The 22625-nt window shown below is 51.9% G+C and overlaps 1 protein-coding gene and 1 pseudogene across 8 annotated transcripts in view; one reads left to right on the top strand and one right to left on the bottom strand.

Annotated features, from left to right (window-relative positions):
* LOC149340316 (uncharacterized) overlaps positions 1 to 9556 on the bottom strand; it is a 41553-nt pseudogene extending 31997 nt beyond the window's left edge. The window contains exon 1 of the transcript XR_016283594.1: positions 8866 to 9556. The product of XR_016283594.1 is annotated as an uncharacterized LOC149340316 (transcript). The remainder of the gene's footprint in view (positions 1 to 8865) is intronic.
* LOC149340314 (uncharacterized) overlaps positions 1 to 22625 on the top strand; it is a 628908-nt gene that overhangs the window by 356320 nt on the left and 249963 nt on the right. For 2 of the 7 annotated variants that reach the window (XM_089549063.1, XM_089549067.1), the window contains one exon: positions 21914 to 21957. The exons of 4 other annotated variants lie outside the window; for them this stretch is intronic. The gene's annotated coding sequence lies outside the window, so the exon portion shown is untranslated. Of the gene's footprint in view, positions 1 to 20614; positions 20630 to 21913; positions 21958 to 22625 lie in introns of those variants that run through there. One more of the 7 variants, XM_089549066.1, reaches the window with a different exon arrangement.

Genomic DNA, 22625 nt, shown 5'->3' with positions numbered 1-22625 from the left:
CATTTTGTTCGGTAACCAATGAGCTTGGGAATGTTATATTCCAGTGATAGTTGGAAAACGTTTTTGTGCTGTTTTTAGATGAATGGAAAGTGTGCCCATGTAATCTTTCCTCCCTCGCGTGGTTTGCTAGGTTATGCCGGTGACTACAGCTTTTGACGTCTATGCTCCGTGTGGTTCGGAACGAAATGCGAAGGTTATTCCATGTCTGTGTAAGCAGTATTCCTTAGTTTTTAAACAGGCGCGTAACAACGATGTACTGCCACCTTCTATCGCGCTTAAAAAAGAAAAAAAAGAGTCTGAGGTCGTCATCAGTCTCGTTTCGAGCTCAGTCCTTACGTGGCTATATCTCGCTGATACACAATCAGGCGACACTCCCTTCCTGTTCGACGTGCTGAATCATTGTTCATTATCGCACCATCATCTTTATTCTTCACGCATATAACAACCGAGCGTGTGAGCGCGGCTGTTTGTTCTGTCCCACCGACTCCTCCGCGGTCTTCCGCGCCAACCTCCTTCTTTTCTGAAACCGAGCAACATTCGTGCGCGCTGTAGACTTGAAGCGTTTTGTTTGTCTTTTCTTCCAATCGAGCTTGTGCTTCTGTGCCGCTAATTTCGACTTTCTCAGGTACCGTTTAGAACGAGAAAAAGTGGGGGAGGTGGGTAGACATTCGTGCGCACCTCCATCGCGTTTCGCCTAATGGAGCTTCGTCAGGAAAGCCATGGCGGACGCTCGGCTGACCGCTGCCAAGCTGGGCCTCGTGATGCGGAAATCGCGAGCCAGCCGGGGAGCAACTGGCAAAAAGATGTCGGCTTACGTCCCGCGCTCGGCCCGTTTGCGTCGACGAAGGCGCTCGCTAGGCTGGCAGCCCGGAGGCAAGCCAAGCACGAAAGCCAGGCAAGAGTCGGCGCGCGTGGAGAGCTCCGCTTTGGAAATCTTTTCAGTTAGGCGGTAGTCGAGCGGAAGCGAGAGGAATCTCCTCGCTGGAAAGGGGAAAGGGTAATGGAAGGGAGAAAGGGACGCTCGGACAAAGCACACGTGCAGCAGCGGCCGAGGAGGCCCGCTTGTTTCTTCCTCCTTCGGAGACAGGTCTCGAGTAGAGACAAAATCGGGACGCCGCTTTCGGATGGCGCACGCGGCTTGCAGCGAGGCCCTCGGAATCGGATTTGAAATTTCCTTGTCAGGCGTGTCTCTCTCTTTTCCTGCGCCTCCTCTCGCACGCTTCGACGCTGTGCTTTCTCTTTTTGATCGCGTTTGAAAAAATTTATTTTCTACACCTGATTTCCTCCCTTTCTCGAGCGAAACCTTCTTTTCTCCTTAATGCCCGGAGACAGCGGTGCGCTCTCGACGGCAGCGGCGGCTTCTCGATTTATTTTGCTCTCCTGTTTCCTAATGCCGGGCTGCCGCGCTGTTAAGGGCTGGACTAGAAAACGGCTGGGCCGAAAAAATATATATATGGGGAATGGGGGGAGGACGTATAGCTAGAGTTGCAGAAGTGCCGGATGGCTGGACGGTGCTGGGCCTTGTTGCAGGCTGCGCAGGACCTAAAATGGCGGAAGGACAAATAGGACGACGGGCCGCTGTATGAGAGGAAGATGCGGCGAAGGGAGAAATGTAAAAGAAAAAAAGGAGTAAGAAAGTGGGGTTAGAAGGAGACACGTTCTGCGAGGGCAGCTGAAAACGCAAACGGATGTGAGGCTAGAAAGGTAGCCAGAGGAAGCCCGAGAGGCGAAAGGGAAGCATTATCCCGAAAAGAAGAGAAGCGGGGAGATTCGGGGGCGGGCCTCCCGCCTGGCAGCCGCTGCGGCCATTTCGCGCAGAAAATGCCACGCGCGGCACTCAGTCGTCGATCGAAATTGGACATCGGAGAAGTTTAAAAGCAGCAACGGGGAGCGGAAATAGGGATAACCTTCCAGAATCGACATTTAACTTCTGGGGAAATCCTGCACCAGCCGTACCTCGGTGCACGAAGTGACTTCTTAGCTTGCACGGAGGTTAGCGAGAGGTGCAGGAGGCAGTTTTATTTGCCGTCGCGGCGCCTGCCATGAGTGGCGAGGAGAGTGCATGTCGGTGCGCCCCTGGGGTTATTGCGAGCCGAGGAGGCTGCACGGTAGGCGGCCGCCATGGTTGGGCTTGGAGGTATAGAAAGCAACGGGAGAGACGATCCAGCCATCTGATGGACGCACTGGCCGCGGTGCGTCGCAATTTGGGCTCGCCATATTATAGCCTCCTGTGCGTGGGTCGCCATTTTGTGGGGCTAGTGGACGTTTTCAGCTCTCTGTTTCGGGTGGCTTTGGAGCTTGTCGTTCGCCGTGTGTAAGTCGCTGAAGACGTGCATGCTGTAGCGAAGAGCTTAGAGTGTTCGACGACGTTTTTTTTCTGTAAATACAGGTTCTCGTACAGAGTTCGGAAACCATCTCCTCTATAATTTTTTCATAACTAATTAGAAAAATTTTAATTAGTACCACTTTCCTTCCTTCTGCTTCTTTTACTCAGGAAAGGCGTTTCGGCTGATAACGATTACAGGTAATAATTTTATTCCGGAAATATCCCTGCTAATTCACAAAAAGCATGATTACCATGCAACAGTCATTGTTAACCGCTGTTCGTGCGCCCACTCCTTATGTAATGTCCCGCCTGGGGACCCTTAAGTTCAAATAAATAAATGAAGGCATTGGGATTATTTTCCCACTGCGTCGTTTTCGTTGCGACTCTTGATTGCTGATCCATTCTTTCTGCTGTTGAACTGGATAGTAACGCGGTGTGCGTGATTCTTACATTGGACGCTTACATGTCGCGGTTGCCTTTCTGAGATTGCATATTGATACGAGTAGTTAAAGGAGTACTCGTACCAAGCAGTCATTCGTAGCTTGCTGCTCCGAATATCATCATAGATGCTCTGAGGCAGTAAATAGTGCTTAAAAAAAAATCACCCGGTGTCAATAAAAACAGTGTATGATGCCAGTTTTGTTCAATTCATATTCCTTTCTGTTCCCACGGATGGCATACTTTGCTGCGTTGCGAAGACAATGCAGTGCGTTTTGCGTTTCTGTCGCCCTGCAGCATCCTTCCTGGAAAAAGTTTTCCTAGTGGATGTTATGTACAGTGTTAAGTTTCTACGCTGCTTGATGGCGTGTCCTTGGGCTGTTCTGGTGCCAAGTTGCAAACGTACTCTGCTCAGAATGCTTTGTTTGTTTGTTTTTTTTTTCGGACGCTACGCGTACACTAAAAAAGCAGGAAGCTTTCCGTGCTGCCGGGACAGCAGCGAAAGTCTAGGCCAAGCATCTGCGTATACCGCAGAGCTGCTGTGCGGACCCAGCGTCTCCTGGCGGCGGCTTTCGACGCGAGATTGGCCCCGTCACGTCGTAGTTTATGGTTCTCCCTCCTCCCTGGTCGCCGCGCCGTCGACGACAGTGGCACTACTGCTCCTTCGGCTCTGGAGAAGGCAAGAATCCCCCCCTCCCCCTTTTCCCTGTACGCGTTACGCACAGCGGATGGCTCCTCGCGACGACCGAAGAGTACGAGGCAGCTCGTAAGGGCCGGATTCCCAGCGGCATTAGGGGGTCCGGGCGCTTCTGGCCAACGCGAGCTGGAGACACTGAGACCGGAGAAAACTTATCCGATGCGGCTGGTCGAGGGCCATTAAGCAGGGAACACATGTGCGGCAACGCGTCCGGCGCGCCGCTCCGGTCGCCGCTTCCGAACTGCCGCACCACAGCAAGCAGGGACACACAGGGAGCGGTGAGCATCGCAGCGCCGCTCAGCCCAAGCTCCGCCCACAACCGGCGTCGCACTTCGCCGCCGCGCAGCAGTGCCTGAGCGCCGCTTGGCTTGGTGTACAAATATTGCAAGAAAAGACGGCATCGCCTTGTTATCAGAAAGACTGCTAGCTGTACTCGAGCGGCGACAAAGCATGCCTGCTTATGTTGCGAGCTTTCGGCAACGGCACCGCTCGCGGGCGCTCCGGGCGACGAGCTGTGCTGCTGCCTGTCTGCCGTGGTCGTCGCTAGGCCTATAGCCTGCATCGCATCGAAGCGGCAGGGGCCGGCGCTTCGGAAGTCGCCTGCGCTATAATTGAAGGCCTATTCTTCACTCCGCTTTGTTGTCAACAGCATAATCTCACAATAAAATAATAGTGTGGCCAGTTTCCGTGGCGCCTTCAGCAGCGGCTAGCGCGGGCGCCAGTCGAGCCGGACCCCAGCGTCGGGCCAGCTAGCGGCAGCAGCTGCGAGGCGGTTCTCGCAACTAATTCGCTCGTACCACAGTTGTTACTTTTACCAGCAACTCGGTATTGGCCAATGAACCAGAAACATGATATAATTTTCTCATTTCCCTATCCCAGGGTTTATTATTTACGTCAAGAACACTCATTAGCTCGTTTTTGTGACGCCGGCAGACGGGATCCAGGCTGGCCGGCCGGCAGGCTCGGCTTACTTCACGTTCGCACAAGAAAATACAGAACAGCCATGCTACTAGAAAGGATGCTTCCTAGATCCGAGCAACGACAGCATGCCTGCGCTAGAGTGGAGCTTTCGGCTACGACATCGCCTACGGCAACGCCGGGCGACGAACTGCGCGCTAGTCCCCGACTGCCCTAGTCGTCGCTAGGCCTAGTGGTTTCGTATCGACGCCGCAGAGCAGCCGAGGGCTCTTCGGGACTGGCCAGCGCTCAAAAAAAGGTGCTACACTCGGCACCCCTTGTTCGTTCTCCCAAATCCGGGACTGTTTGAACGAAGACATGGTGTTCGGTGAAAACAGCGCTGTCAAACTAACCCTACAATTCAGCAGCCGACACACCGCTCACCGCTGTACCTCTGTCGTGCTCACCTGTGACGTCGCGAACTCGACGTCATGGTGACGTTGGCGCTCTGCGCGCTCGCATTGGCTGCCACTGCCCGCCGGAGCGGCGTGCCGGACATTCGCCGGACGCGGTGCACCGGACATATCTACGCGGTTTGACGCGTCCGGCGATCGCCGGCTGGCCGGAGCGGAGCCGCCGGACGCGGCTAGCCGGACCGGATTCGGAGCGCCCGCCTGACATGTGTCCCCGCCTTTACTCTTAAAAACGCCCCCGCTCTCTTGGAGATGTGGCCATTCCGACCGAGCGGCAGCGCCGTTGTCTCGCGTCGTCTCTTTCCTCTCCGTCTCTGGGAGAAGCGTTTTATGCCCGAGCGAGCGGAAGTGTCGGAGAATCGCGCGGATCAGCGCTTTTCTTCTCCGGGCTCGTTCTAGGCGGATGCGCTGCCGACCCGCCGGAACGCTGGCGGAGCTGCCGCGAGGCGGGGACGTCCAAGAGCCGCAGAGGAAAGCGCTCTTATAGGAAGGAGGCTGGCTGCCTCTCGTGGTCTGCCGCCCTCAGCTCGGCTAGTCTCAGTGGGCGCTTTCGAATTGACCGTGGGGTAAGCGCTGAGATGGAAGTGGGATGCACAAGCGCGTAAAGGCTAAAAGTACTGGGCCCGCATTTGTCTAGCAGCCTCCTAGGATGCTTAGAAAATGATGTTCATTCGACTGCCGACCTAACCGCAGACAGTGGAGAGAACTTTCTTGCGCTGTGATGTTTTTTTTTTTTATTTGAGAAATGAGCTGAAAAGTTTTTTTTTTAAATTGTCCCTCTTTTAAGCTTGGATGTTTAGAGTGCTCCGTGCAGTTGAGTTGTTAAAACATGTCGTCCATTTCCTTCGTGCATTTCGCACCGAAGATGTTCAAAAATGTTGTCTAGCCCTTCTTATGTATACGGGTCCATTAACAATCTCGAGTGGCAGGGGAGCCATGCTTAGAAAGTTTTGTACATAAACTCGCCGCTTGCACATTTCTTTCCTAAATATTTGGATAGCAGTGGTTCCCAGTCAACTGAAACCTTCATGGTTACAAGTTTACTTACTACCACCGACTTAGTCGCAGGAAACACGCAGCCCCCCACAGTGATCTCACTCGCCAGGAAGCCACGTGTGCGTATGTCCTATACAATCGGTGACAACATCGCTCGCGTGCACGACGCAGCCTAAATTTTGACAGAATTGATGTGAACGCAGCTAATGTAGCACGATCGGTTCCGGAATCATAACGCATCTCATACTTGCAACTTCCCTCTGCAATCGAGAAAGCCAAAAACCTTCTGTGCTCAGTCCCTGAACTGCTAAGCCACACTTGGTGAATCAGTTTACCATACAAGTCTTTTCGCTGTGCATCATTGAGTATGCTCATTATCTCTTAATTAAATCGTCGCCAAGATAAATGACCACCTGTTTCTAGTATTTGACCTCTCGCGTCACTTGTCTATCCAAAATAAAAAACAAACCAATCCCGTCGACGTCTCTCAGATCTCGCGCCCTCTAGCGCCGCGCGCGAGCAGTTAGAGCTCGGTTTTTTACGAAAGCGTGAAGCGCAGGCTCGTGCACTAAGGCACCGCCAGGCTCCATATGGGTGCAACAAGCAAGCGTATCACTGTTGCAGAGCATACACTCCTGCTCAAGGTGGAGACGCGGCGATGTTATCCCTCTCTCCCTCTCCTCTTGAGCGTGTAGACACCGGGGCCAGCATAATAGCATTCCCATCTGTTGGTGGCGCCATCGGCCGAAAAGAATAGGCGTCGTTACGGGGCCCCGCCGTGGCCCGGCTCCCCTCCCGGGACACGTAGTACACGTTCGGCTCGTCTCCATCTCGCCGGTGCTTCCGGCCGAGTTGGTATTCCGCGCGGGAAGCCCGGCCTCATCTCTCTCCCGATTCGCGTTACGTGCGCGCCGGACATCATAACGCGGCCCGAGCCCCGGACTGCAACGCGGGGGCGCCCCATTATCCCTTATGGAGACCCCCTCACTCCTCCCGCAGCCAACGAGATGCATTCCGTGTCGCGCCGTCCCGATCAACATATCGGGTATCGCGCGCGATCCGCCGATGCAATGGCACTCGAGGAGCCACGTCGGCTGGCCGCATTTGCGTTCCATTAGCATTGGCCCGGCTGTCCAGGCTGCGGCTGTTCGCTGGACAGCGGCGTGGTGTCGCCGACGCCAGGGCAGTCATTTATTCTTCTCCGCATTCCGGTACTTCTTTTTCAACTTCTCATGTGATCGAAAACAAGAAAGAAAAAGAATAACTCATTTTGTGTTCCTCAGCTTTTCCACTCTTGAAAACGAACCTGTAATGCTGTTTAGGCACTCTAGAAGACAGCCGAACTTGGCTCATGAGGCAGCCGTTTCTTTCAAGCTTTCTGTGCAGAAGACGAAATACTCGTTGGTCGCGGTGCTCATGCGGCAGTAACTCGGTTGCCATGATTATTACCGTGATCTATGGTGACAACGCGAGCGTGCGACCCTGCCGGGCGGTATTTTCGAACCTGGCGCGGTTGTGCCGGCTTGGCAGTGACTGAAGCAGTGCCGTGCCCCTGCAGCGGAAGGATCGCTGCAGGAAGCAGTGGGAAAAATTTCGCGTTAACTATAGCTGCGGTGGCGCGAACGCGTCTAAGTCCGGGCAGGCATGGTTCGAACGAGTGGGAAGGTGAACCTGGAATTCGGTTCTGTACAACTGCGGCAAGAAGTGTGCTTGCGTGTTTCTACCTCATAGGTTCTTGTAAACGGCTGATGCCTCAAACATGTGTGCGTGTTTAAGAAGAAAAAAAAAACATTACGGAGGGAACTTAAGGCTACATACGTGCTTTGAAAGTAAAAGTTTAAATTTTTAATTTATATATTTTTCTGTCCTTTGTGTCTAATGACACACGTACTCATATACAGTCGTAAGGCAACGCATACACTAGCTTCACCTTAATTAGCCAAGAAGCAGCGTGGTTTTGTGGACTGTGGGTTGCATGCTCGCCTCGCAATCTGGAGGTCCTTGCTTCAATTCCCCACACCTTCGAAAGAATTTTTTTCTTAGCTGATGACGTCATTGGGGGATTTCTGCGCAACTTTTCTTGGACGCCGACAACGACGCCGGGTTTCGTTGATGATGGGCCACATTAGGCCTCACGAGAGTGTAACTTCAGCCTTATGCATCTTTTGAAAGCTGTATGCCACGCTTGAAACCCTTTTCGGCTTTAAACAGGCGTTACTGTTAAATGGGACAAAACACCGACGCTGGATCTACACAGCCATTACTACTAAGGGCAGCTCGCCTGCGTAGTGTGCCAAATGGTATCATGTCATCGTGTCTTCGATACGACATCCACTGATCTCAATCCGCCAGGACAATTCTTGGTTTCCGCGAACGCTCAGATGTTACTATCCTTATTGCGCAGCCGTGTTCCGGTGGAGGATACATACAGAAGCATCTTTGTGCTGTGCGATTTTAGCGCGGGTTAGAGAATCGCAGGTGGTCTAAACTAATCTGGAGCCCTCCACTACGGCGTCCCTCGGAGCATATATGTTGCTTCGGTACGTTGGATGCCGCAATTAGCCATTTGTTTACCAGCCTTTCCGTGTTTGCCCTGCTGTCAAGTGATATTAGCGTCGATGCAACATGTTTTAGAAATTGTCGACATTGAGGTGAAAACCAGTGCCATTTCCCCAAATGCGATGAGATCAGGCGTGTTCGAACCATTATCACTCACAGACACATTTCACGTTATACCAGTTTCTGCTCGAAACAGGCTGTGCGCGATTTACGTCGCTGGATAGTATATTTTCGCCTGAGAGCGCGCGTTCGTGCACAGCCGAACCATGGGCTTGCTTCGATGTAGTAATCTCACCTCTGTATTCACATAGTGAATCGAAATGAATTCGGGCTGTGCGCCACATTCGCTCTGCTAACAGGGCTGGGGCACAGTTTTCGACGTCACACCTCCTAGCCACAAGCAGCGGCAGCAGCTACGGCACAGATAAAGGAGTTGGCGGGCCGAGGCCACGATGAAGCGTCGCTTGACGGCCGCTTACCTGGCCTCGAGCCGAATTTCCCGCGTCGATCGGGCGCATTCCAAAGGTCAGCCCTCATTGGCCATTCGTCGGTGCGAGGCGCCGCCATCTTTCATATATCGGCCGGTGGCGGTGAGGGAGGCGCTCTCTCCTCCCCCGCAGCGTCGGGCGAGAAAGCGTGCCTACGTGCCTCCGTAGTCGGCTCCGTAGCTCGCGGTGCGGTGCCGACGGGCCCCGTGGTGGCTGGAAGGGCTCCGGCTCCGGCCCTCGCAGTGTCCGCGGCCCGTGTGGTCCGTCGCCGGGAAGAGTCCGCGACGCGTCGGTGGCCGTAGTCCCCCGAGGGCCGCGCGAGCTGTGCCCGGAGCGCGCCCGGCGGCGGCGCCGAATTAAGGCGCAATTAGCCATTAAACGCGCCGGTTGCGCCGGTCGGCGGTGGTTCCGCTCCGCCAGCCGTGGCCGCCGGCGGCATCGTGGGCGTCGGGGCCGCGCCACCCTTTGGTCCGGGGCTCCGAGTCCATTACTGGAGGCGCGCGTTCGGTCATTAATTCGCGGCGGCCGCCGCCGGCGCGCGCCTCTTTTGGGGGCCGGTGGCGAGAGGGGGCGAGCGGAAGCCGGCGCTTTCGGCTTCTCCTCCGACGCGGCGCTCTCCTAATGGAGACCATGGCGCCGATGGCGCTTTCATTTGCCGCCGCCCAGCGCTTGACCAACCGGGCCTCGCCGGGGGCTTCATAAAACGGGGCCTGTCGTCTCCTGTTGGCTCTGGGCGCTTGCTGTTTCTCGGCGCCTTTCTTTCTTGTGTCGGTGCTCTGCGCCCGAGCCTTTCCACTCTCGGCGTTCCCCTGCTCCCTTCTCGACGCAGGGAGGGAGAGAGAGACGGAGGCAGTAGTAGTACGCCCTTCCGCTAACCTCGCCCGCTTTACTACGTCTTGCCGGCACCAAGCGCCCCTTCCCTTTTTCTTGTTCGATCTGTTTCATTTGAGGGAAGGCCACGCGTGAGTCGCGCCAGCCGTGTTGTTGGCCGGCAGTGACACCCGCGACGGAGTCGCCCCCTCTCGCGCTCTCTCCGCCCGGCTTTTGCGTGTGTCATGTGTGCGTGCGTGTGTGCACATGTCGCAGGTGTCGTCTCGCCGGGATGATTGCGTCGCTTCGTTCTCCGCCGTAGACCACTTGTAATCTCTCCACCGGCTGCGACTCGGGATCGTTCGGGCTTCAGGGTCACGGCGAGCGGGTCGCGTGATTGAACTGCCTCGTTTGCACAACACTACCTTGAATTGTGGTGGGGTAGCGGAGAAATATGCGCCTCCCTTGGTGGCCTTCAAGTGGGACGAAGAGAAATCTTAATTGAAAAACGCCGTCTCGAGATTTTAGCTGCCGGTAAAAAAGCTATTATCAGGCATCCCTACCGCTAAACCGCCTTCTTTGCGCTGACTTAAAGATGTTGACTAGGAAGGCAAGCAGACACCCTGTATAGAGCAGACTGTTGCGTGCGCCTGCTATTTTTCTAGAAACCGCAAATGACGCGTTTTTGTATTGGTTCTTTAGTTTTGTATTTGTGTGCTTATGTTCACCTCTGTGCAATACCCTCGATTGAAGGCCTGTAGAGGTATAGTAAATAAATGAATGAAATTTGCGCCACTCTAAATACAGGTATAACAACCGCGCAGTTGCCCATTTCGGAGAAACACTCACCGTCTGTTCCTTGTGGAGGCGTTTTGTTCCAAATACAGGGTAGAAATAGCTATCATACTTTAACTATGTCAGTAGTGTACCCTTTATTCGGTGAAAATGCCCTTCTTTGTGTCCGTAGTTCCACCGTCACCCTCCAGAAGCCTCCACCTACAGTAAGGTCAGTTTGCAACAGGACGAAAAAGCGAAGGAGAAATTAAACTCGAAGGGGCCATGGGAAGGCGATCATTCTAAAAGCGAAATGTTAAACCAGTGCTGCGAACGCGGATTTGTCGCATCACATCGTACAATAGCCCGTCAATCTCGGCCTTTGTAGGGTATACGACTAATGATCGTATAAGTATTAATCCCGCACTTGCCAATTTCGGCGAAAAACTCACTGTCTGTGCGTTTGTATGCGCTTTGCGACAAGCAGGCAGCATAAAATAGATAGCCCACTGGCTTTCCAGTCTTCCTGATCTTTACTTTTGCTTTACCGTGTACGGCACTCCACATTCTGGAGTTTCAGAAATACTTTTGCGCTGCCCATCACTTAAGATTTCGACTCCTGAAGGAACCCTTCAAATCGGTCATACGCGTTTTTGGGGACCTTTTCTTTTAATGCAAGCATAGGGCACGAAGCACATCACTGTTCTCTGTGAGGGATTTTATTTGCGCACCTTTTCATACATAGCTTCGGTTCATACCAAGCCTTGTCACCCGCATACTGGCTAATCGCGGTAGCCAACGGGAAAAATATAACACCTACCGTTCACAACCCGATGTACTTATTTGCACTTATCTACGAAAGGCGTCGTGGACCCAGCCGAGCAGCCTCTCCTCTGTGTGTGTGTGTGTGTGTGTGGAGGGGGGGGGGGGGGGGAATCTCATTGCCTTGTTCTTTCACCCTCTGTGGACGTACGGAGGGCAGAAGTCGCTCCAAGGGTTTCATTTACACATTCCGTCATCACATTGCATGCCCTGATCACTTTCAGTAAAACGGCGCATGCCTTTTCATCCACACAGTGTGTTGCACCTAATTTCACGCGTTCTGTTCAAATTTCATTCCACGCCTGCCTGAACCGGCCCGGGCAGCGTCACAAACGCGCATTGTCCACAGTATAAATCTGTCGCACCCCCACGCGCTCCGTACAAGGCTTGATTAATAGCGCCACCGACGCGAACACAGCTCTGTCTGGAGTTTAATATTAAAACATTTGGGCTTGCCGTACCTTTCCTGCCCAGAGCCTTTCGGGGACCGTGCCTGCCTCCTCTTTTGTAGCTTTTTTGAAGATTCTACTTTATAGCTCGGTTCGCTTTTGGTCGTCTAGACATTTGTGTGTGTACGTCTTTTTTTATTTCTTCGCAACCACTGTTTACTACGCACCAAACTCTTTTTTCTTTCAGAAGTTTAAAGTGAAACAGATGATTTGGCAAGCTCCAAAAGTAAAGAAAATGCTGACGCCGCGGGGTTTCCGCACCGGTCAATGGCTAGGATTCAGGCAGTCTCAGGCGCCCAATATAAGTTCACTAGGTGGAGTTATCTATCAGACAAATTGTCTCTTCTTGGCGCCTCACGAGCGACCGTTCCAGTCTCGAGCGTTCCTTTTTTTTGTTTTTTTTTGTTTTTTTTTTGGGGGGGGGGGTTGTCGTCTTTTTTTGTTGTGCATATTGGCGCCAACGCATGTACTTCGCTAAAGGTCTTCCTCTCGCTGCCTGCTTTTCCGTTTTGTTTTTGTTTTCATGGGATGACACTTCCCTGACCTCTCAGAAGAGTGATGATGAATTGACGGCGACCATGCCGAAACACCACCCATCTTTTCTTGTTGAATCTGCCCTCAGCATGTGGGGTTCTCTTTCTGGACTCCTAGTGCTTTCTTTTTGTACTGTCCGAAGCAAAACGTGAGGATTCGTAGCGTAGGCGTTTGGAGGATTCCATTATAATAATGTTTTTATGTTGTGTGATATTGCTCATGAGGGATATTATGCTTTGACAGCGCCTCTTCTTCTAGAGTGCCTTTTAGCGAAAGCTTTGCCAATTTTACGTTTTGAAAGTCATGACCGAGTGCATCGCACCTCCATCACAGCAGTGCCAGTGGTGAGCTTGTATTCGAGCGAGAAGTTTTTGCTTGTCACTTATAATACCAACTTTGATATACCTTGCGGTCGCATGATTAAAACTAAATGGCGGTTTCAAGACATTTGCTGCCTCTTTCACAGCTGTGTATTACAGGTTATCTTTCTTTCGCAATGTGGCATGGTTTCTGGCTCTGCCAGCTCATGCATTACACCTTTGCGCGTCCTCCCTCTCTGTATCTATCTGTCTATTTGTTAAAATGGTATAGCATCAGTTTCTTTTTTATTTTCTGCTGGTTCGTATCTCCAGAAGCGCTCTCTTTTTTTTCTTTTTGCACTTTGTCATTAGCGCGATATATGCTGCGTGCATATTTTTTTCTGGCAGACAGGAACCGTTTTTGGGATGCGGAAGAGATGGCGTCGCTTCATTGTGAGGGATGCGGTTTTAGTATTGCTTCAAAGAGCAAGCGCTGGCGTTACTCTCTCCTCTAACCGCTCCTTTATCAACTCTCTTCTCTATCCTCTATCTCCACCGCTATCAACAGTCATTTTCTTCTATCGTGTTCCAATCGACCGCTATCTTTTAATTCATAATTTTATTCACGGTCCAAGAAAGTCTCCGCGATGATCAGAAAGCACCTGTCTTGGGTGCCCTTGAGCCGTGAACACGTTTCTCTGGCTTCACCTCACATCCTTCCGTCATCTGTGAAGCACGCTTTACAGGAGCCAGGCTGTGATATGCGCTCTCTCGTGAAATACTTTTTCATTCCCCCTCCCCTCCCCTGCCCTCCTTCATTTTATTTTACAGCTTTTGTATTTTCACCAGGTACTCCTGTTTCTTAGTGAGTATTTGCTACAGATACCCTCACAATACTGTTCCGACGTGTTGAGCGCCATCTCAAGCAACGACTTTCATTTCCGCTGGAAGACCGTGTATCTAGCGAAAGCCATCCGCGAGAACTGCGAACATTCTCTGGCGCAGATGGGTAAAATATGGAACCGGGCAGTAGGAACGAGTCGGCGTTTGAAGTGGAGGCCTACGCGCTGTGTGCTGGAAAGCAATGGCTGGCACCTACAATTTATTAGCGTCCCGGTTTGTGCTTGAGATTACCCCCGCTATCAGCCCGTCTCCAGACGGCAGCCGGCCTCGGTGGTTTGTTTGCCGTCTGCCGGGCGAACAATCTGAGCGGCTTTTCGGAAGGCTGGCCCCGCTACCTGGGTCATAATCTGCATTGGCGCCAGTCTAATGGGAAGGACGGCATCGATAAACCCCGGTTCTCTGGGGCTGATCTTTTGTCTCGAAATTTACTGCGCTTGATTTGTCGCTGGTGTACGCTACTACAGTCCTGCTTTCTCTCTCCTTTTTGTGTATTTGCTTTTGCCATGCAGAATCATACGTCATCTCGTTTTTACCGGATGTTTTGCAGTTTCTCTGTCTTTTTTTTTTTTTTTGCGTAAGTGAAGCTCAATGGTGTGTGGGGGAGGGGGGGGGGTTAAACCTTCCAGTCTTTTTTTTTGTGTGTGTGATGCATGAAACATCGTGTTCTCTTCGTTTGCGTGCTTTCTGCTGTAATCGTCCTCTCTTCCACACATTTTTACACCACTTGAAATAGGACCAATTCACGCTATTGAACTATTTTAATGCTTGCCTTTACACTTATATCTTGTAGAGGATGTGTCGCCTACTTGCATGAAATAGAAATATTAATTAGCATTACAAGCTGGTCACAATTACGGGAGCGAGAAAGAGCAAAGCACGATTTAAAAAATGGTCTCACCCAGAATTTACTTAAAGGTTAAAGAAAGCGAAGCAGTGCTCGAAAGAAAGGAAGAAAAACATTGACAAGAAGTAACTGTTTGATTTAAGATGTGTACATGACGGAAATTAGTGGTTTTTGAGGAAAGAGAATGACGCAGTAACTGTCTCCCTTCTCGGTGGGCGCCTTAAATGCGCCGCGAGGGAAGGGAAGAAAGAGAGGAAGAGGTGCCACAGTGGAGGACTCCGGAATAATTTCGACCACCTTGGAACCTTCAACTTGCGCTGACATCGCACAGCATACGGTGACCTCTCTTCGTTTTGCCTCCATCGAAACGCAGCCGCTGCGGCCGGGTACTTCGGCTCAGTAGCCGAGCACCCTAACCACTGAGCCACCGAGGCCTGCGGGTCATACACTCGCTGTGTATTAAGGGAAAGCTCATTAAGGAGATCCTATTAAGTGTACTGTTTCGTTTTCTAAGCTACAAGATGTTCGCGGCAGCTGCTTCTTTTTGATTTGGAAAAAAGTGCAAGTTAAAGCGTCACTGAGCTGGTGAGCTGGCAGAAGCTTTTTTTTGATAGCTCGCACATGATTTATTGTTTACCTTAGCGACGCGGAAGGACGTCATTAGGAAATGCGGTGTAACTTTCCGGGCATGTCCCCTTTGACTCGTGCGACACCAGCGCCTCTATTCGCTTCTTCCCTCGATAAGGGCTCTTGCGCCCAGGAACAGAATAATTTACGCGGTAACGAGTGCGCGTGCGCACACTTGGAAACGCGGAGAATGGTGAGAATTTTCCGAAGGGTGGTGGCTGGCGTTCCTCGGCGCCTGTAATCTTGCGCAAACTCCTCCTCTACTCTCCATGGGGATGCGACAGCGTTGCTAGACCATACGCGTTCCTTGCGGGGAATGTGGCCCGCCGCCGGAATGCATGGCCGCTCCGGGGACACTGGCGAGCCGCAAGCCATTAACCGAAGCCGGTAGGCGCGCATTCTTGGGTGAGTTCGCGGTTGGTACCAAGGTACGGGGCCTTCGCCTACGTGAGTCCTCACGGTGCTGGTATGAGGAATATTCCGAGCTTCGCAGCGTCAGGCGGCGGTGGCTGGCTATTCGCGCTATTGAGGAATGACCTGGGGAGAATTCCACAGCAATAGCTCTCATATGCAGCCGCGTTGAGGCATCCAGTGTCTCGTGTCTCGCCTTCTCCGCAGCTGCTTTTTGTCCTCGTGTTTTCGCGGGCCTCTGTGCCGCAACAGCAATCGAATGAGATAGTTAACCGGTGAAGCGAATACCTTAGCCATTGGCCCTGGTATTTATAGTTGCAGATTATTTCAAATGTCGTCAAGACAATGCATTCAGCCGCTTGGGCATGCGGATACTAAGGGGTACTTGTGATGGATGTTGGCACTTGTTTTGTTGGCCGTTTCTGTAGTCATTGGAAGTCAGTTATTTCGATTAATGAAGTATTTAATCGCGACCACAGACAAACTATGTAGGTTGCTCAAAAACTGCGAAGCGGAATAGAAATTCGTCCCCTCCTGGGCGAAGTTTACTAGAAGGCTGTATAGGTTTCCGTTGCAGTCGAATTAAGAGATTCCTCTATAAGCATTGCACAAAGTACGTTATGTTCATTACTGCTGTTTTCCTGTCGGCTACATGTCATTCGCGCTCACAGACGCATACACTCACCGTGGCAGTGCTGACTGCGTGATGTTACGAAGATGTCGAGTGAGAAGGAACTTACCTGTCACTGTCGAGCTAAGGCGAACGCCGGAGCCGTTTCAGTAATGTACGTGTTCGATCAGATTTCACCCAAGGGCCCTTCTACCTGGAATATTTTGCGACATACGGTACGTTCCGTGCGCACGTCTTTGACTGACGGCAACGCTGTCTCGTGGTCAGCAGCTACCGCATCGAGAGCCACGTGTCGTCACTGTCTGTGCTTTCGCTCTTAATCGCCTCCTATCTACCTTTTTCTTCGCACATACCGTCCTGTTGCGAGTTCGCAGGTCTCGGGTTTTGCTACTGGGCCGTATAGCCGAGATCTTGTGGCGCGCTTTTACTTTTTGAAATTATCGATGACGTCAACAGAAAAGTTGTGCCTACTTTTCACAGATTTGGAGCACCGTGTGCGTATACTGGCCGCATTACAGGTTTTTGGTGCGAAAAAAAAAAAATAACCCGACAGCTTTCGAAATGTACGTTGGCTTCACACTGAGAGTTTCTGCAGTCTCATATTTATGTGCAACCTCTGTGCGTGGTCGCCCTTCCGGGGGGAGATTAGGAATGAAGGCCCGTGCAGATGGCGCGCCCAGCCTGCCGTCGGTCGCTTGGTTCCTCCGCGGCAGTGCTTTCCCTGCCATGCGAGGGAGCTCCTTCCCGGCCAGCCAGCGGCCCATCGTGCCGTTACCTCAAGTGGCTTACCCCCTTCCTTTTCACCCGACCGCGGGTTCCCGCTCGCGGCGGCGCTAATCCCTCCCGACGGGGACGCGCAATCGGCGGTTAGCGTCTTCCCCACCTCTTCTCGACCGGGGAGATCTCGCTCGCCCCAGCCTCGGTGCCTCCGCGTAGGTGTTGGCGTGCGCTGTTTGTTCCGTCCTGGAGGGCCTCGCGCTGAGCCGATTGCTGGCCCTCTGAGCGTTTGCATCGGCTCGGGGTCGACCGAGACGCCGTTCTGCATGTTTTCTGCATGCTTACGTCGGCCCGCATAGCTGTCTTCTTTCATACCCTGCCGGTAAGAGTGCTGGACTAGCGCCGAGATTTTTTTTTTTTTTTTCTGCATGCTTCGGTGTGGCAGGGCAAGTATGTTGGTTCGAACATGTTTTAGTTTGTATATATTTATTTTTACAGCAGGAGCTGCATGAGAGTTTCATTGTCCCTGAGCGCTTCCATTATATCTGTTGCAAAACCCGGTTGTTCCTCTTTGAGGAGGTTAGCTGACGGTCGCGCTCCCTGTAAACTGGGCTGCGAGCTATTTGCGATGCCTTGCAGCTTTTGTTTCTCTGCTGGCTTCGTGTTTTGAACAGCGTTGAGCAGTCCGTCTGAATGCCGCAGGTGGTGCGACAGACTGTTAACTGTCCTAATTTAGGCCCGCCAGATTTTGTTACACGAGTTCTGTATAGAGTTTAGCAACTGGTAAAATCGGAGATCGCTGACTCTACTTGAGGTGGGCATTGCCACCGTCGGCGTCGTTTTATCTCATGACCGAGAACTTGTGGTCAGATGGGACAAGGGAGCCTGGCAGCGGATGGACTGAGGAATGCGAGGCGGGATGCAGCAGTCGCTGCTTCGAGGGCGAATATTGCGGAAGGTTTGCTTAACATACCCATTTCGTCCTCAGAACGCCTGCGGTGTTGCTTAGAGCTCGCTTTATTTTTCACGGCTAACGGTTAGGGCTAGTCTTTAGGCATTGCTTTAGTTCCAAATCATTATTTTTATCATTTATTCGGGGCAAAAAAAGAAAAGTTAGTTATACTTGTAGCGCCTCCTAATATCGCACGTAAAACGACTCAGGCTATTCCGTTTTCGTTATCTTCACCGCGAATCATAATGCGCATTTTGTGAGCAAACGAGGAACGAATATTGAAAAGCGCGGCTGTATAATCGCGTTGAAAAGGGGGGTATTTGACGCCACCGTTCTCCGCTCGGATATTAGTGACCTCAGGGTGAAGTTTTGTACACTTATGTTGGGGTGTTGGGTAGCCTCTTTCAGCGCTTCCGTTGTCGTCTTTGATGTCAGGCGCATTCCATCACAGCCTAATCACAAGGCGTGAAATGGCCGGCAAGTTGACACCTATACTTAACGGCGCTGCCTGTGTGAGATGTAGATGCGTTGATCCGGGGTTGCTCTGCAGTTTTTGATCATCCGACTCCCTCCTTCGCCGCCAGTGGTGATGGCCGTTTGTGATTGTTACTTAGACGTTGGGCGTTGCACTCCTGTAAAAAAGAACAGACGCAAAAGTAGTCGGCAGAGTCGAAAAAAGAAAGACGCTGGCAAAGAAAAGCAAGAAACTCGTGCGAAATAGTGTTGAGCGCTTCGTCGTTTTTTTCCTTCTTCTTCTGATTTCTTTCTTTTTTTTTTCTGTGTGCTTTCTTTCGCATAGCGCCCCTTTATGGGAGGTTGCGATCCGGGGGCGAGCTAAATCTCCATTGATTACTGGCGTCTGTCTCTTCTCCTTCATCGACGCGTAGAGAAAGGCGGGTGCTCGCTTAACCAGCGCCCATCGATTGGCCGCAATCTGTCCGCCGGAGATCGCTGGCATGTAATTCGAGCGCGCAGCGCAGAGGCGTCTTCTCCGGGCGCGCGCCGTAGGACCACCGAACAAAGGGGCGCCGGTGGTCGGGAGCAGGGCGGTGGACTCAGCGCCAGGAAGCTCACGCTGGCACCGTGCCATTATAATGAGCGCCCGGACAAGGCGCTGGGCCGAGGAAAAGCATCGGCACGTAAAGCGTCCGCGGATCGTTAGGCTCCGCGGCGGTAGCCGTGGCCGGGCGCAGCCTCACTCGCCGGCATCCTTCCGCTTTTCTCCGAGCGTGGTGCTGGGAAGGTGGGATGGCCTGCAACCGCCTTAATGAGCAGCCGCGGTTGAGAGAGAGGGAAAAAAAGAATGTGAGGTAGGTTTTTTAAGAATGGCCTCCTTCCGACCGTTCGACGTCACTTTCCTTGCGGAGCATTTCTTCCCTACTTGTTACAATACAAGTGACGATTTGTGTACTTGTTTATTTTACCTATAATTTTTGTAGCCCCCAAGTGTCTTCGTGCGAGGTACCTTTTCCGCGCAGAGCTTGACGTTGGCAGCGATATATAAGCGTGTGTTCTCCGCTCTGACCTATCTATACCTTTGAATCGCGCGTCTGGCACATATACGCGAATACGGTGCTGATTTTCTGTTGCCTGAGACATAAAACCCCCTTAATTCTGCTACGCGGTTGGCAGGCGTTGTATTCTTTTCAGCTGCGAATGCTCAAAGCTTCGCTGGTTCAACTATACGTAATGGAAAGCCAGTGACATGTGTATTTACGGCCGGACTCCTTGCCAGGGCTGCTGGACGAGTATGACGGTTGGTGATAAGCACGGGAGGAAGGCGACTTACATTAAAACGAAAAAAATAAAAAGCCAACTCGGTGAGAGTATCGTGGTGTGGTCAACCGGACAATCAAGTATTATTCGCAGAGCTTATAAGGTAACAGAGCCGTCTCTATGTCCTCGGGAGTGCGTTTGGTTGAGTTGAACACTACGTTTATTTTGCGCTCCTGATTCTCACATTGCGCATTTGTTTCCGTCTACTTTAGCTGAAAAAACAAAACAAAAAAGGAGCGAACGTGCGCGTGCGTCAAGCATGGCCGAAAGATATACATATTTAGTGCTGTGGTGTTAGTGGCAGCACTTAAATGTGTTGCCTGCGCAATTGATTTCTTGCGGGATTTTGAAGCGTCTGTCTTGCAGTATTTTGTGATCAGCGTGTTTCTACCAGGTTCTCTTTGTTTTTAGCGGATCCCAGTGTTTTCAGTTCAGCAGGAGAAGCCGCTTTAGGTTACGTAAAATTACTTGCCTTTTGTGGCTGCGCTCCGCGGTCTCGCTGGTGAGCCAAAAACAAAACTATTTCGATAATCGTAACAGGTCCTCTAAGCTCGCTAGCATCACCTCAATGGTCGGAGCCTGAATGTCTATGCTGTGTCCGTTATTCCCGTCCAGGAACAAACTGATGTGCCCGCGACAGGTCGAACCTGAAATATGTAGAAAGGCTTCCCCGTGTTTTGTTGTCGACTTTCACTGACAGCCGTTTTGTTTACTCGAAAGCGCCCCCCCCCCCCCCCCCCCCCCCGCCCCCCCTCTCCTTTCCTCACTGGTTCGTTTGTTTGTTTCTGTGGTTTCTCTTCTGTCTCGCCGGAGAACGACGAGCGGCACGTAACAATGCCATCCAAGGGGGAAGGCCATTCGTCAATGTTTGCCTGGCTTATGCATGCACGCACGCGCTCGCCAGGTTTCCCCGGCCGGGCCTGTTTTACCTGTCGCGGCCACTTGCCGAAGCCCTCGGGAACAATGCTCGTCGAATGGAACGCTTATGCGCTGCCGTCTTTATGCCCCTTGTTTTTGCCGTATTTCGTTGGCCGCTTAGCGATACGATTGCACGAAGAATAGAGAGAGGCCCGCGTACGTCATGACCGTTTTCGAACGCGCGCTCTGGCGATGGAGCTAGTGCGCGTCGTGTTCGGCGGCGGACCGTGGAGCTAAATCGCGAGGCTTTTTCCACGTGCGGGTGGTCGATGCTCTCGGTCCCTACCGGTGAGTCTCCAGCATTTCGCAGCGTAAACCTCGAAGCTGCCAGTGCTGCAGGTCTGCCAGCGGTGTTTTCGCTGCAGTCGTGTCCTGACTCTGACAGCTCACAGGCTGTGGTGGATGTCGCTGCGTGCTCCCGCTCGTCATCATTCGGATTGCTGCGTCACCTCCTTGTTCGTTTTTGGTAATCTCAATGCTCGGGCTTTTTTCTTTCTTTTTCACGCGATAGCGTTAAAGGCCCCTTTCTTCAGAAAACCCGGTGTCGGCGTTGTCGGCGTTGTGAGCGAAAAGTCACGGGCATGGCTGTTCCAGGTGGTGCCGAGAGAGCAACCTAGGAGGCAGGTGGACCACGTGGGTCACGTGACCTTGCGCCGTCATCACCACCTGCCCACCGGATAGTGAGCAAAAATCCCACCGTTAGCAGGTGGCAGTTAGATTAATGGTTTATAGTTTATGGGGTTTAACGCCTCAAAGCGACCGAGGCTATGAGGGATGCCGTAGTGAAGGGCTCCGGAAATTTCGACCACCTGGGGTTCTTTAACGTGCACTGACATCGCACAGTACACGGGCCTCGAATTTCTCCTCCAAAGAAATTCAACCGCCGAGGCCGGGATCGAACCCGCGTCTTTCGGGCCAGCAGCCGAGCAGCCACCGCGGCGGCCAGTTAGATTAATGATTGGTCGTTCGGAAAGAGCGAGCAGCCTGGGCTGCACGATGCCCACCGCTGGGAGCACCTGCCATCGCTTAACCGCTACACCACTGCGCCTGGAGGGGCATGAGGACTCCCAGAGATCTATGAATGTGTAGTACAGAATGACCTTCTGCATATAAGGCAGTAAACCCATATGCTATTGCGTCATGTCCTTAAGACGGCATACCCATTGTGCGGCAGCTCAACGGGGATCTGGTGTCATTGCCGTTATGAATGCTTTGAAGTATGGTTTGTGCGGTCCGCTCGATGGGGTTTGCGAAGCCTTTGTTCTCCCCTGCCGGATTTTTAATCATTAGCCACCATGTGTTGACCACTACTTTTCAGCTAACTTCTCTTGGCTGATTGTAAAGATGTTTACCATGTATCTGTCTTTTTTTTTTTTTAGTTTGAATGTTTGCCTGTAGCATACCGCAGGTTAGAACAGTGATCCTGTGAGGTGGGACATAGTGGTGTAAAATTTCGAAATAGTATGCGGAATAAAGAAATGCACACTGTCAGCCAGTTAACGGAAGGCGTGCTCTTTCGTTTATTTTTATTTGCCTCTGTGTGATCACATGATTTTGCTCTGCTCTTTGCAGGTGGGTTTGCAATTCCTCATTATCGTGCTGACGGCGCGGCAAGAGTGAGTGTGCGCGAGTTCTCTTTTCCATGCATGCCGTTGTCTGCTGCTGTTGAAATGAACGTTGGCTGCCTTGATTCCATTTCACACATTGTCATGTCGTTCCGTCATCTTTTGTATTATGGAATTCTTTCTTTTTTTTTCTGACTGCGTCAGGTCGTTCGTTAGTTGCTGTACTTATGCGCTGAACGAACGCGGGAACGAATTGAACATCTTCTGAACTTTTTTTTCTGCCGGCAAATTTTATTCCGTTCGTTCATATTTACTGGCTTTGTTTTAGCGTAGAACAGTAGTTATAACAAGTGCAGTTTAATATACTGCCACAAGGCAGGTGTAACGGGCTCCACCACATCGACATAGTAATGTGTGTGCTTCCTTAAGATTAGTTCGCAAGGTGTTTTACTAAGATCACGGGATCGAATCTCGGCCGCGGCAGCCGCGTTTAGATGGAGGGGAAGTGCTAAAACGCCCGTGTGCTGTGCGATGTCAGCGCACATTCAGGAACCCCAGTTTGTCTAAATTAACCCTGAGTCCTCCACTACGGTTTCCCTGGCAACCCGTGCGTTGATTCGGGGCGTTAAACCACACATACCACATACTGCCGCAAGGTTTTGTACATATGTCAGGAGAGAGAGACACTATAAGCTTGAAACTATTAGTTTTGTTAACCG

This window comes from Amblyomma mixtum, chromosome 6 (genome assembly GCF_055824585.1).
Source record: "Amblyomma mixtum isolate Tamu chromosome 6, ASM5582458v1, whole genome shotgun sequence".
NCBI lineage: Eukaryota > Metazoa > Arthropoda > Arachnida > Ixodida > Ixodidae > Amblyomma > Amblyomma mixtum.
The sequence above is the reverse complement of the archived record's forward strand: the minus strand, read 5'-3'. Positions and strand labels throughout refer to the sequence as shown.